Source organism: Lemur catta, chromosome 26 (genome assembly GCF_020740605.2).
Source record: "Lemur catta isolate mLemCat1 chromosome 26, mLemCat1.pri, whole genome shotgun sequence".
Taxonomy (NCBI): domain Eukaryota; kingdom Metazoa; phylum Chordata; class Mammalia; order Primates; family Lemuridae; genus Lemur; species Lemur catta.
The window spans coordinates 6,839,683-6,854,346 of NC_059153.1; positions in this window are offsets into that span (position 1 = coordinate 6,839,683).

The following is a 14,664-nucleotide window of genomic DNA, read 5'->3' on the forward strand; positions in this document are numbered from 1 at the left end:
CAAGTAATAAAATGGTGTATCAGGGCCTCCAAGTTACACAACTCCAAGGGACACCATTTTTAAAAATTTTGATTATGATGGGTGCATAATGGTCGTATAACTTTATAGGGTACATGTGATGTTTTGATCCAGGTATACAATGTGAATTAATCAAATCAGGGTAATTGAGGTATCCATGACCCCAGGTATTTATCATTTCTTTGTGTTAGGAACATTCAAATTCCAATCTTTTTGTTATTTTAAGGTATGACCTAACTTATAGATACTTTGTTGTGCTATCACATATTGTTCATTCTATCTAAAAGATTATCTAACTCTATTTTTGTACCCATTGGCCATCCCCACTTTATATCCCCCTCCGCACTGTCCTTCTCAGCCTCTAGTAACCATCATTCTACGCTATATCTGAGTAGGGATCAATTGTTTTTAATATTTAGCTCTCACATATGAGTGAGAACATGTGAGACTTGTCTTTCCGTGCTTGGCTATTTCACTTGACATGACGTTCTCCAGTTCCACCCATGTTGTTGCAAATGGCAGGATTTCATTCTTTTTGTGGCTATATAAGATTCTATAATACTGTGTGTATGGACCACAATGTCTTTATCCATTCATCCATTGATGGACAGCCAGGTTGATTCCGAATCTAGGCTATTGTGGATAGTGCCGTAATAAACATGGGAGTGCAGATATCTTTTTGATATACAGAATTCTCCATCATTTGGATATATACCCAGCAGTGGGACTGCTGGGCCATATAGTAGTTCTATTTTTAGTTTTTTGAGGAACCTCCATACTGGTCTCCACCGGGGTTACACTAAATGACGTTCCTACCAACAGTGTGTGAGGGTTTCCCGTTGCTCTGCGTCCTCACCAGCGTTCGTTATTGCCTGTCTTTTTGGTAATTCTCTAAAATCAATTAAGGCAGGGATCCCCAACCTATGGTGAGTCGTATAACTATTTCGTTATATGTTACAATGTAATAATAATAGAAATAAAGGGCACAATAAATGTCATGCTCTTGAATCATCCTGAAACCATCCCCCAGTCCATGGAAAAATTGTCTTCCATGAAAATGGTCCCTGGTGCCAGAAAAGTTGGGGACCACTGAATTAAGGCACCTTTGGCTTGTGTAAAGAGGGACAAATTAGCCAGTTTCCCCCTCAAGGCCAACTGCAACGTATTGGTCTGTAATGTCTACACCAGTTGTGAGCTGTGGGTTACCTTGGTTAAGTGAATGACCCTGCTTCATAAGCACAGCCTATATATAATGCATTTGGCTTAATAACCTAAACCGTAATACACAACGGAGGATTTTATAGAACCATTTCTGCTTGGAATAGCATAATTGGGATTTGAATTAATTATAATCCAACAAGTTGTTTTAGCCCATGGCTTATGCCCTCTGAAACCCCAAGTGCTGAAACCTCACTATGTAAAAATGGTCCACCTAGTACAGAAATTGGATTGAATTTCACACCATGCTGTTTTTCTAAAATATCCTGTGGAAAGAGTTCTTGCAAATTAGTTTCCTGCTGCTTTGTGAAAGACCGTACTTAAACCGAATGACAGCAGCCTCCTGCAGGGAAAGGCCAACTTGCTGAAAGGACGATTTAGGGTCCCAGGACACCAGGGAGTCTCTGGCCGCATTGTGCAAGTGAGCAGAAGGTCGTTGCAAATCAGCACATTTTAAGAAATCCAGGTTTCTAAAAACATCTTGCTAAGAATAAAATGGTAATTCAAGGCACGCGTATAAGTTTACTTGATATTTTTTTTATTAACATTAGCCTTTATGTGAAAAAAATACATTTCATGTATATAGCACAAAGAATAACGCAATAAATACCGTTTTAAGCCTCCCAAATTTTAAAGAGCAGGCTAGTACTCTACCAGGCATGTCCCGTTGGCCCTGTTTCCAATATATTAATAGCAATCGGCAGCAACTTCAGGTTTTCTTGTTACTGTAATTAATCAGCGCTCTGAATGGCTGAGACGCTGCACCTGTGAGCACGTTTCCTTCCGCTGGGTTCAGCCCAGGTGAGAGTTTTTACCAGCCACGCTTCTCTGTGAGGTCCGAGCTCCACCTGCCACGGCGAGGGGCGAGGCCCCTCACTGCCGGCCGGGGGTCCGGATCCACCCGGTTCAGAGGCTGCTTTCTCAGGGCACCTCTGGGACTGATGCTTTTGGGTGGAACTTTCCGTGATGGAGAACCGTGTGCGGGAGTTTATCCGGGAGTCGCATTGGTTTGAATGTTTGTCCCTCTTAACACTCACGCTGACATTTCATTGCCAGCGGTGCCGGGAGGGGGGCCTCTAAGAGGTGATCAGGCCACGGGGGCTCCACCCTCTCGGGGGCTTAATGCCCCTAAAAGGGCTCATGGGGGTGGGCTCTTCCCCCTCCCTCTGCCCTTCCACCTTCTGCCCCAGGAGGACCCTGGCATCTTGGAATAAGAGAACGGCCTGGCCAGACACCGGACCTGCTGGCTCCTTGACCTTGGCCGTCCCGAACTCCTGCACGGTGAGCAAATACGTTTTGTTTGTGAATTACCCGGTGGCAGGTGCTGTTATAGCACAGGGCGGACTGAGGGGCGCTCAGGGCTTGGGAAGGAGCCACCAGGGAGAGAGACACGGCTGGGCAGAGGGAGAAGGTGCACTAACGAGCGGCAGTGACAGTGGCCTCGGGGGTCCTTGGGGCTGTCCCAGTGGCGGCTGGAGGTCTCATCCCCACCAGCCAGCCCTGGGCGTCGGCCGCTCCTGGGGACAGCACGTGGCCTTGGGCAAATCGGCTCTCAGGACTTCCACTGCGCTCTTTTCTATTCGACACGTGGCTTTGCTTTCCCCACAAAACATAGGATGATGCCCTAAATATGTTTTGCAACTTTCCCCACTTCTCCCCTCAGCTTAATTTACTACTGTGAATATTTGTACATGTAGGAAATATACTTGAAATGGTAAATTTTGGTTTCCTGTCCCCTAAGTGGCAAGACTTAGTTTGGAGTAACCTGTCCTCCCGCTGTTGTAAATCCTTTTCGTTTTGATACAAAAATTCTGTCTTCATGCTAATTTATCAGAGAATATGAAGTAATCTGTATAAGACTTCCTCTATAAGGATTTCCTCCTCCGGACGCTTTTTGAATTTCTTACCCTCCGTAAGACCCCTCAGATGGCTTGAGAGAAGTCTGTGGGTTCAGGTTTGGGTTTTTGCATATTACTGATAATATTGTGTATATAAGGAAGTCCAGGGGGCTCTAAGGAGGTATATGAAGAATTCCTTATGCTCTTAGCTTTGCCGCAGACTGAAACTCCACCGGTCCGGACAAGGGCCTGAGCTTCATAGTATGACGAGTGGGACTGAGAAATTATTTCCTGCTTCTTTAAATTGAATCTGTGCCTGCAATTTTAAAAAATTACGTATTCTTGACAAAGTTGTATTCAGCCATTTTTTGAACAAGTATTTCTTTCTTTCTTCATGAGCAAGATGAACACTGTTATATTAATTAATTTATACGTTTTCCTACAAATTTCATTCCTCCTGTTCTTTGAAATAAGCCCATGATATTTAAGCTTTGTTTCTGACATGGATACATGAGAGAAGGTTTCTTTTTTCTCCCTTTTTTAGGTTTGTTATGTTAATTAAATCAGTGTGTTATAACATGTAGTGGTTGAGCGAGGAGGGTCGGATAAACCACCTTGTTCAAATTATAGTAAAAATTTTCTAGTTAGCTGAATGACCTGGGGCGAGTTGCTTGACCTCTCTGGGCCCCAGTTTTATCGTGTGTAAAGAAAGTGCCTTAATGCACATTTCAGAGGGTCCTGAAGAGGCAAAGATGTACGAAGTGCCAGACTTACTAGCATGTGCCTGGTCACTTCTGGTTACAAAACCAAGCCTCCCAGCATGTAGCCAAATGGGAATTCTGTCTCTATCGGAGCACGTCTTTCTTTTGAGAGTCTCGACGATGCCAGGGGAGATGGGAACGTCATAATTCTGAAATTTCCTTTCACCAGTGCCTCCCGCAGACTTGATTATGGTCGGAGTATCATAGACACGTCTAGGCTGTGCACAGACACGTTTCCAAACTAAAGGGGTGAGACAAGACACCTAAAGAAATATTTCTTAATGTGTGTTGAATTCGTGCTGTTGGAGGTCATGGGTGAATGGATCGTGTTCAGGATGGAGCAGTCACAGTGGCAGTACCAAGCGGACCCTGCATGGGGGACCCTGTGAGCGAGGGCGTTCTCTGTTGCATCGTGCGGCTCAAGGCTCCATTCGAGGTCCCCTGCTGGGGACAGAAAGACCCAGGCCATAAAAGGGGGCACAGAAATTGAGCTGCAGAGAGAAGCAAGACGGCCACGCGGTTTACATGCAAGGAGCTGCTTTTGCCTCTGGGTTCAGGTTGAGACTGTGGGAATGGAACATGCCTAGTGTCCTGCGAATACTTTCCTTGTGTTTGTTTCCTCTCCTGACTACAAAATCAATATGGGCTTCTCTCAGGAAAATCAGGATATATAGAAAAGCAAAAAACAACTACAACAAAATCACAAAAAATTTTCTCCACTCAGAGACAGCCATGATTAGTAACTTAATGTCATTCGATCACATCTCTTAAATTAACAAATCCTAGATGATAGGGTTTTATAATCTGTTTATTTCCCACTTAATGTACATTTAAATGGAGTATTTCTACATGAGTTTTTTGTACGTCTGCGTGGTATGCTTTTATAGGAATGTAGCATAATTTATCTAATTAGTTTTCTAAGAGATGGGTATTGAATACTGTTTGAAATTTCCAGTAAGATGACATTGTACAGATTTAATTAATGCACATCTTTAATTATGTCCTTATGAGAAATTCCTGAAGTGGACGCTTTGGCGAGAGAGCGGTGATGGAATCAGCTGTCGCACAGCTGAGTCCGTTTCTAGGCCACGTGGGGGCCCCGGGCGGCAGGAGCTCCTGTCCCACTCGGTCCCAGGCGGGTCGCTCTGCCCGGTTGGGGGCCCTGCTCTTCGGGATGGGCTCCGCCATGGGATTGTTTGGGGAAAGAGCTTATAAAAGGAGGATATAATTGCAGTTGACAAATACAAAGTGAGGTATTCTGTACAAGTCAAACAAATCCCCAGTGGAGAATAATAGAGACAAGTCCTAAGAATAAAGGAGGGTTAGTTTGGCCAAGTTGAAAATAGTAAAACAAACTTCACAGAAAACGGTTCTTTGGCTTTAGGCCATCGCGGATGATTAACTGGCTGAGGTATCAGTGACGATGGGGACTGTGTTAGGCGCCCAGCTTACTCGGGGCGAATGAAAGCGCTCGGGTCGTGCCGAGGCAGGCAGGCGGCAGCAAGAGCTCCTTGATTAGCTTTGCGACAAAATCAACTGCACTCGGCCTTTCCCCTTACGTAAGAGACAGTGAAAAACACTCACGCTGATTTGTGTTTATCGGGGCTGGATGGTCACATGGAGAAAGGGGATCTGGATGGAGAAAGGACCAGATGGCATAAACCAGCCATGGGAAAAACCTCCCACCCCGGCTCTCTTTGATCTCTTACCCCTTCCCAGACGGGGGAGAAGTGCGGACCAGTGCTCGGCCAGGACAGCGTAATTGGGAATCAGTGTGTCTGTCTGCGGCCAAGAAAGATGGTGTGAGTGACGTCTGCGTGTGACCTCCATTGACCTGTGGGTGACAGTCCACGTGATCAGTGACACGAAAGATGGTGTGAGGGACGTCTGTGTGTGACCTCCATTGGTCTGTGGGTGACAGTCCACGTGATTAGTGACAAGAAAATGGTGTGAGTGATGTCTGTGTGTGACCTCCATTGATCTGGGGGTGACAGTCCACGTGATCAGTGACAAGAAAGATGGTGTGAGTGACGTCTGTATCTAATCTCCATTGGTCTGTGGGTGACAGTCCACGTGATCAGTGACAAGAAAGATGCTGTGAGTGACGTCTGTGTGTGACGTCCATTGACCTGTGGGTGACAGTCCACGTGATCAATGACAAGAAAGATGCTGTGAGTGACGTCTGTGTGTGACCTCCATTGACCTGTGGGTGACAGTCCACGTGATCAGTGACAAGAAAGATGGTGTGAGTGACATCTGTGTGTGACCTCCATTGGTCTGTGGGTGACAGTCCACGTGATCAGTAACAAGAAAGATGGTGTGAGTGACGTCTGTGTGTGACCTCCATTGACCTGTGGGTGACAGCCCACGTGATCAGTGACAAGAAAGATGGTGTGAGTGACGTCTGTGTGTGACCTCCATTGACCTGTGGGTGACAGTCCACGTGATCAGTGACAAGAAAGATGCTGTGAGTGACATCTGTGTGTGACCTCCATTGCTCTGTGGGTGACAGTCCACGTGATCAATGACAAGAAAGATGGTGTGAGTGACGTCTGTGTGTGACCTCCATTGACCTGTGGGTGACAGCCCACGTGATCAGTGACAAGAAAGATGGTGTGAGTGACGTCTGTTTGTGACCTCCATTGACCTGTGGGTGACAGTCCACGTGATCAGTGACAAGAAAGATGGTGTGAGTGACGTCTGTGTGTGACCTCCATTGGTCTGTGGGTGACAGTCCACGTGATCAGTGACAAGAAAGATGGTGTGAGTGACGTCTGCGTGTGACCTCCATTGGTCTGTGGGTGACAGCCCACGTGATCAGTGACAAGAAAGATGGTGTGAGTGACATCTGTGTGTGATCTCCATTGGTCTGTGGGTGACAGTCCACGTGATCAGTAACAAGAAAGATGGTGTGAGTGACATATGTGTGTGACCTCCATTGACCTGTGGGTGATAGTCCACGTGATTAGTGACAAGAAAGATGGTGTGAGTGATGTCTGTGTGTGACCTCCATTGACCTGTGGGTGACAGTCCACGTGATTAGTGACACGAAAGATGGTGTGAGTGACGTCTGTATCTAATCTCCATTGGTCTGTGGGTGACAGTCCACGTGATCAGTGACAAGAAAGATGGTGTCAGTGACATCTGTGTGTGACCTCCATTGGTCTGTGGGTGACAGTCCACATGATTAGTGACAAGAAAGATGGTGTGAGTGACGTCTGTGTGTGACCTCCATTGACCTGTGGGTGACAGTGCACGTGATCAGTGACAAGAAAGATGGTGTGAGTGACATCTGTGTGTGATCTCCATTGGTCTGTGGGTGACAGTCCACATGATCAGTAACAAGAAAGATGGTGTGAGTGACGTCTGTGTGTGACCTCCATTGACCTGTGGGTGACAATGCACGTGATCAGTGACAAGAAAGATGGTGTGAGTGACGTCTGCGTGTAATCGCCATTGACCTGTGAGTGACAGTCCCCGGAAAAAGGCTTAAAGTTCCCTGTCCCTCTGACAGGTGACTGGCTGACGGGTTCTTTCTGTGGTGACAGTACAACAGTGAGGCCAGCGGGGACTCTGGACCCAAATTGGAGTCCCTCGTCCAGCTGTGTAACTTACAAGCCGTGTCACTGGACACAAGTGACCCACCCTTTTCTGCTCTGTTTTCCTGTCTGAAAATGGGGATAAAATCACCTACTGAACGAGGAAATGTACAGAAAGGGCCTGGCATGTGGCCACTCTCAGCAGCGTTGTCCCCTTTCCCTGTGTCCTGCTGGAAGGGCTTTCTGTAACGCAGAGAATTGTCCTGTGGCAACTTCGTAGAAAAGGCTGTTCAGGCATGAAATCGCCCGGCCGCTGTGCTGGGGACAGGGGTGTCACACGGCTCTGGGAGGCTGAGTGAGGTCCCGGGCTCAGGGCAGAAAGGCTTCCCCGTGCCCGAGGCAGGACGGCGACCAGGGCCTGCCCTGGCCAGGGTCCAACACTCTGTCCCCACGGGGTTGGAACGGTCCCATTCTCACATGGGGTCGTCCCCAGGTGGTGACGAGGCTCCAAACTAGAGCAGCGAGGAAGGCCAAGGGCCGAGTGGGGACCAGCCCTACTCTGGAGTTTGACCTCTGATGTGACCGTCCCTAACCGCACCTCCTCTCCTGCGTCTCTGTGGAATTTGGAAATGTTCACTCGGAACACGCGGCTTTTCCTCGGGGTTTTCCCCTGTCAAGTCTGGATGATGCTTTGGTTCCGGTAGTGAGTGCTGAACATCAGGCCTGTGCGTGGTGGCCGGGAGGTGTCTCTGCCCTCCCAAATGGCTCTCGGATGTTGATCCGAGGCGTCAGGACATATTTAGATGAAAATCAGAAAGAGGACTTTTGCCCGCTACCCTCAGATCCTGGAGCGATTTGGTGAATTGCCCGTGAGCAGTTTCTGTAACAGATAAAACGTCAGCTCGGCCCCTCTCGGCCTGTGACATGCCACATCCGACTTGTCCTTGTTCTAGCCCCGAGAGGCCCCGATTTCCTCGTTCTGGCCTTTTGCCGTTAGACGTTTCCCGAGGATAAGATCCGTAAGGGGGAGAGACTCATAAAGGAGCCAACCTCCCAGAGTCCTGCACAAGCAGTTGCAGATAGAAGGAGAAGGAACCCTGGCAATTATTATGCTTATCCTGCTTCTGCCCCTGGGGAGACTCAATCCTAACTGCACAGTGTTTTTACTTCTCTCATTGCTACATAGATGAAATATGTTATACTTTCGTTGAGCTGAAAAAATCCAAATTATTAGAGAAAGGTGCAGTTTTCAATGAGTTTGCTATCGAGACTTCTTGGAGTCTTTCAAATAATAGTGTTATTTTAATCATTGACTCATTACTTAATTGCTTTGTATGGCTCTGTCTTATCTCTTTTTTTTTTGAGACAGAGTCTCGCTCTGTCACCCTGGCTAGAGTGCCCTGGCATCAGCCTTGCTCACAGCAACCTCAAACTCCTGGGCTCAAGCGATCCTCCTGCCTCAGCCTCCCGAGTAGCTGGGACTACAGGCATGAGCCACCATGCCCGGCTAATTTTTTGTATATATATTTTTAGTTGGCCAGATAATTTCTTTCTATCTTTAGTAGAGACGGGGTCTCGCTCTTGCTCAGGCTGGTCTTGAACTCCTGAGCTCAAACAATCCTCCTGCTTCGGCCTCCCAGAGTGCTAGGATGACAGGCATGAGCCACCGCGCCCGGCCATGTCTTATCTCTTTTTAACCTTGAGATCTTAAGCAGTTAGGAGAAGAAGCAAAGTCTTAGCTCAGTGGTTCTCAAACTGTAAAGTGCATCAAATAACCCCGAGTGCCGAGGCCCCCCCCTCAGTAGGTGGGCAGGGCCGATAATTTGCATTTGCAACAGGAGATACATTTGTTTATTTGTGCTGGTTATATTGTTGCTCAGGACGTTGCTTTAGTCATTGTGCTGCCTGTGGTTACTTGTTTCCAGCGACTGGGAGTTGGCTGCTGTGCTTTGTTGACGATTGTCACAAATGCGGAACAGTCTCCCGCAGAACGGGAAACATGGGGATGACCATTTCTGGTCATGTCAATTTTACTTTTCAGAGTTTTATCACATAAAACAGAAACAATGCCTCTTTCAGTCATACCATTCCTGAGCTCTTCAGGCCATAGATTCACTGCACACCTCGGACGTGGTCTCGTTCCGTGTCGGTGTCACTCCTGCCTCCCGCACCCGGCCACCCGCGGGAAGGAGAGCTGAGAATGTTGTCATGGGCACAGGGAACGTCTGCCCTCGGATGGCACCGCGTCAGACAGAGCCGGGGAGGCCCGGGTCCACCGTGTTGATCAGAGGAAGGAGAGGACATCGAAAGGCCCTTAGCATCGAAGAGCAACAATCTAGAAAGCTCTTAGAGGACAGGCGTGGGTGCTCCCAGAAAACTGTGATGCTGGCAGGCGTGGAGCTTTGTGGAGGGGGCAGGTAAGGACGGGTTTTGGAGAACACGTGTAGGCTAAAGAATGCGCTGTGGTCAGAGAGGTCACTGTCACTGTGTGTTCAGCCCCGACCCCTCCGCAAGCCAGACCCTGGCCAAGCCCGCATCCCGACACGCTTAGCCGGGGTTGCCAGCCTGCACGGTAAGGAGAAGGAACCAATCCCCAGCACTTGCTGCTGCTTATTGGAGTAACTTCGCCCCTCTAAGGAGTGTCACCAATGGCTGTCACCCCCCAGACAAGTGGCTGAGTTAGAGCGCGAGGCTGGGACTGTCACTTTGCAGTTGCTCCTTCCTGTGGAGACACAGGGCTGAGGAGTCGGTGATGCCCAGCAGCCTCAGTCACGGGGGTTGGGTCCTGGTGTTGTGACTTGTGACTTCGCGCATCGTGACTGCCTCCCCGTGTGTTTTGCAATTGCGAATTTGTCTCTAGTAGTGTGATTTGCATGGAAATCTGGGCCCGTGGGGGGCTGTGCTTCCGGAGGCCTTTGCCTTTGCCCGGCGTCCAGGGACATCGCGGGCCTGAGACTGCTTGTGTGCTTACAATTTATTTTATGTTTTTAAGAATAGAGTTCATTCTTAAAAATCAGCCATTTGAAGTTTACACTGGCACAGGTTGGCTAAATAGGGTGCAAAGATCGCCCAGTCGGGTTGCAAAGCTTAGTCTCTCTCCAGCGCACTTACAGTTCAAACTTGAGCTGTCCGAGACCATATTCAGACTCCTATGAGGACAGACCCAGTGTTATAATTTTTTTTTTTAAACCAGAGCCCGGATTCGGACAGACGGACCCCCTTCACCCTCCCCCGTGAATCCGATGGCCTCACTGAGGCTCTGGCTCCTCAGAGCGTCCCCCGTCCCCGGAGGGCCGTTCCCCCAAGGCCACGTGGGGTCTGCAGACCACGTCTCCCGTGTGAAAGTTGTCGGTCCCAAAGGGGTCAAAGGTCAGACCCCCAAAACATGGAGCTGGGAGGCCACGGAGAGAGGGTCCTCACACACGTGTCTGTGCCTGATACCAAAGCCACCACCTTGCTGGGACGACATCTACAAGGACACCTGCCCGGCAATTAATTGTCTGTTCCTCTAATGAACTGACGCTGCCCTTATTAATCTTCGTAGCCAAAGATAGTAGTTTCTTTTTTTTTTTTTTTTTTGAGACAGAGTCTCGCTCTGTTGCCCGGGCTAGAGTGAGTGCCGTGGCGTCAGCCTAGCTCACAGCAACCTCCAACTCCTGGGCTCAAGCGATCCTCCTGCCTCAGCCTCCTGAGTAGCTGGGACTACAGGCATGAGCCACCATGCCCAGCTAATTTTTTCTATATATTTTTTAGTTGTCCAGATAATTTCTTTCTATTTTTAGTAGAGACAGGGTCTTGCTCTTGCTCAGGCTGGTCTCAAACTCCTGACCTCGAGCGATCCTCCCACCTCAGCCTCCCAGAGTGCTGGGATTACAGGCGTGAGCCACCGCGCCCGGACTTACAAATGTATTTTTAATACTTATCATTCATAAGTGTAATAATTTTATAAGTATTTTAAGAAGTAGTGTAAGACCTTTCAAGTTCTCTCATCTGCTACGTTTAGGTCTTCTGACATGCTATTTTTTCTGCCTGGAATATTCTTTTCCATTTTTACTTGACTAAATCAGATGTCACACTCTCAAGGAGACTGGGGCCCTCAAGTTTGACTTAAGTCCCCTCCACTTCCCACCCTCGGTGCACAGATACAATTGTTTGTTTGCCTTGTGTGTATCCTCCATGGAACTATCGCGCAATCTCTGCGAATCCATTCGGTTTAGCCCAGCCTGACATCTAGTAGAGAACCAGCTATTTGTGAATGAATGAATGAATGTCTTCTGTTGACTTGTTTGCTTCTTATTTTTTAATGTACATCTAGTCTTCCCCACAAAATTGTTGGCCTTTTAGCCTTTATGAATTTTCCCTGGTGCCCTACAATAAAACTCCCACTGGGAGTAACTACACGTTGGTTATCAATGTATTAATGAAAGCCTGGCAACTAACTTGTTCTTCACCGTAGGAAAAATTATTTTCTGAAAAATTTTTTATTATTGTCTGTTTTTTCATAAATTTCAGCTCTTGTTCAACGGAGAATTTCTTTAAAAATGCTATATTAATTTTTCTGTTGTCCTTCACTAAAAATTATCTTCTTCTTATAAGACTTTCAATTTTATGTCAAGTAAGAAGGGATAGAAATCTATTCTGTCACTCAATGGATATTTGTTGGGTACCTTCAAAGTAGGAGAAAGAATGCAGAGATGCTGTAGGCTAGGACGGCTGTGATTCAGGTGAGTGTTCTGAGGCCGGGGGAAATTTGGATGTTTCTAGAAGACAGAGCCAGAATAGAAAAAGGGAGGCAGAGGCTGCAGGAAACAGAGGAGTTATGATGGGCACAGTCCTGCCGCCATCTTCCAAGGAGTGTGTTACTTATTCACACTGTTGTAAGTTTTAATTGACACCTAATAACTGTACATATTTATGGGGTATAGTGTGATTTTTCAATATATACATACATTGTATAAGGATCAAAGCAGCGTAATTAGCTAATCCATCACCTCAAACGTTCATCATTTCTTTATGGTGAGAACAATAAAAATCATTTCTTCTAGTTTTTTGAAATACACAATGTTGTGAACTATTGTGTGCAGCAGAACGGCAGAACTTGGTCCTCCTGTCGGTACTTCTGCACCTGTTGACCAGTCTGTCCCCACGCTCGCCCCTCACCCCCCACCGCGGCCTCTGGCACCCCCGATCTGCTCTGCACCTCTGAGAGCTCAGATTTCTTCCAGTCCGTAGATGAGTGAGATCACGCAGAGTTTGTCTTTCTGTGTCTGGCTTATTTAACACAACATCCTCCCGGTTCATTCCTGTTGCCGCAAATGACGGGATTCTGTTCCTTTCTGTGGCTGCATAGTGCTCCATTGTGTGTCTACACCACCTTTCCCCCATCCAGTCGAGTGTTGGCAGACACTTGGGTCGATTTCGTATCTTGGCTGTTGTGAGCAGTGAGTGGATGCGTGTGCACTGCGACACAATTGCATTTCCTCTGGACAAACACCCACGAGTGGGGTTGCTGGATCTACTTACTCATTTCAGTGGGCTTGGTAGACACCTTTAGTAGCTGTTTCTATGGACTTTTCTGGAGGGAGAGAGCAGTTGTAGCTAGGAGTCGTTGTTGACTACGTCTTGTGCCTTTTCTCCTTAGTCTAGGCAGATCAGTAAGATCAGAGAAGTCTTGACTTTTAGAGAGCTGGTTGGTTAAGGGGAAAGTTTGTTTCTTTTAGGAATATGCTGGTTGGTATCATATAAAGTCTAAAAACACTCCTGCTGGGGAAAGGGACAGTGTTAGGAAGTGGAAATATCAGATATGGCTCTTAAAGTAATTCATCCAGAGTCTATTAAAATTAAAATCTATTGTGATAGTTCATGTTCGGTGCTTGTTTTTGCCTTTAGCCATGCAAATTTGTCCCTCAGATTCCAGTTTAGGAAGAGGAATCCTAAAATGTGCCATTGGGATTACTGTAAGATGGTTGAAAGAGTCAACTTATTTCCCGTGGCCACCTCCCCAAATCCCTCGTGTCCACTGTAAACGCGCCTTCCGCAGGGGTGCGCATGCGTGCACACACGCAGACTGAACGTGAGGACAGCCAGGAAGAGTGACACATGCCATTCAATTCGTCAGGTTTCTTTGGAATAAAATGGTTGTGATCTTGATTCTATTCATAACTCTTGTAGGTTTTTACTTTGAACAAATGGCTTGTGAATTGGAAACGTGTTTTCCTGGGCTGGATAGAACTTAAAGTCATAAAGAATATTTTCTGCAAGCTCAAAGTATTTAATGTAATGTTATTCGCCTCAAGAGTAGAAAATCATATCCTGACATTTGTGCCTATCGAATACGGGAATCCCTGTTTGCTGAGAAGGCAGCAGGGCTGGTAGCGAGAATGTGGGTTCGAGAGAGTTGTCAGGTGTTTCCCTTTTCTGTAGCAAGGGTTGCCGTCCCTGTGAGTGGAATTCTGAGTCATCAGAGAGACTTCAAATGACCACTTACTGTTTGTCTGGAGAAAATCTTGAGGCCACGGTCATTGGACACAGGGCAGTAAGTGTTTACAAGATAAAAAACCCAGAAAGCAGTTATTTTTTCCCTATCTTTTATTTTACCTTAAATTCTCTATTGATTTTTTTTTTTCCATTTTTCTTTTGCTCCAAAAAGTCTTTTAAAAACTAGTTTTATTGGTTCTTTATGGCCACTAAGGGAAGATGACTTAAGTACAGCTGGAGCTCTGGCTCTCTCTAGTGGTCAGAAAACCTAAAATATTGTTCTACGTGAGCTTATACTTTACTTTTTCCTTTAGCTTTGTGAACTAGGCAGAACCTAGATATTCTACCCCACTCGAGGAGGGCTTGTCTAGTGGCAAAATGCTGAAATCCAAAACTCTGCAGTGACTCGTCCCTCCCTGCCGCTAAACTAGGTGCACTGGGACACGGGTCTGGGAGTCTATGGGGGCCTCGCGTTAGCTGTTACCAGATGAACTAAATGAGGACATGTGAACCCTGGAAACTCAAAACCAAACTTGCTGGGTGGGGGGAGGGAATATTGTCTCTGATGCTTCTAGGTAGCCCATTCAATCCAGGAAAAATGGATTTGGGACCTTTAAAAATTTAAATTCAAAAAGAGACCGAGGCCGGGCACAACGGCTCATACTCATGATCCCAGCACTTTGGGAAGCCCAGGCAGGGGGTTCGCTTGAGGCCAGTTCAGGACCAGCCTCGGCAACATTGCAAGACCCTGTCTCTAGAAAAAATAAACAAACAAAAGAACAAAAAAGAGAACTAAGTGAAATAAACACTTGC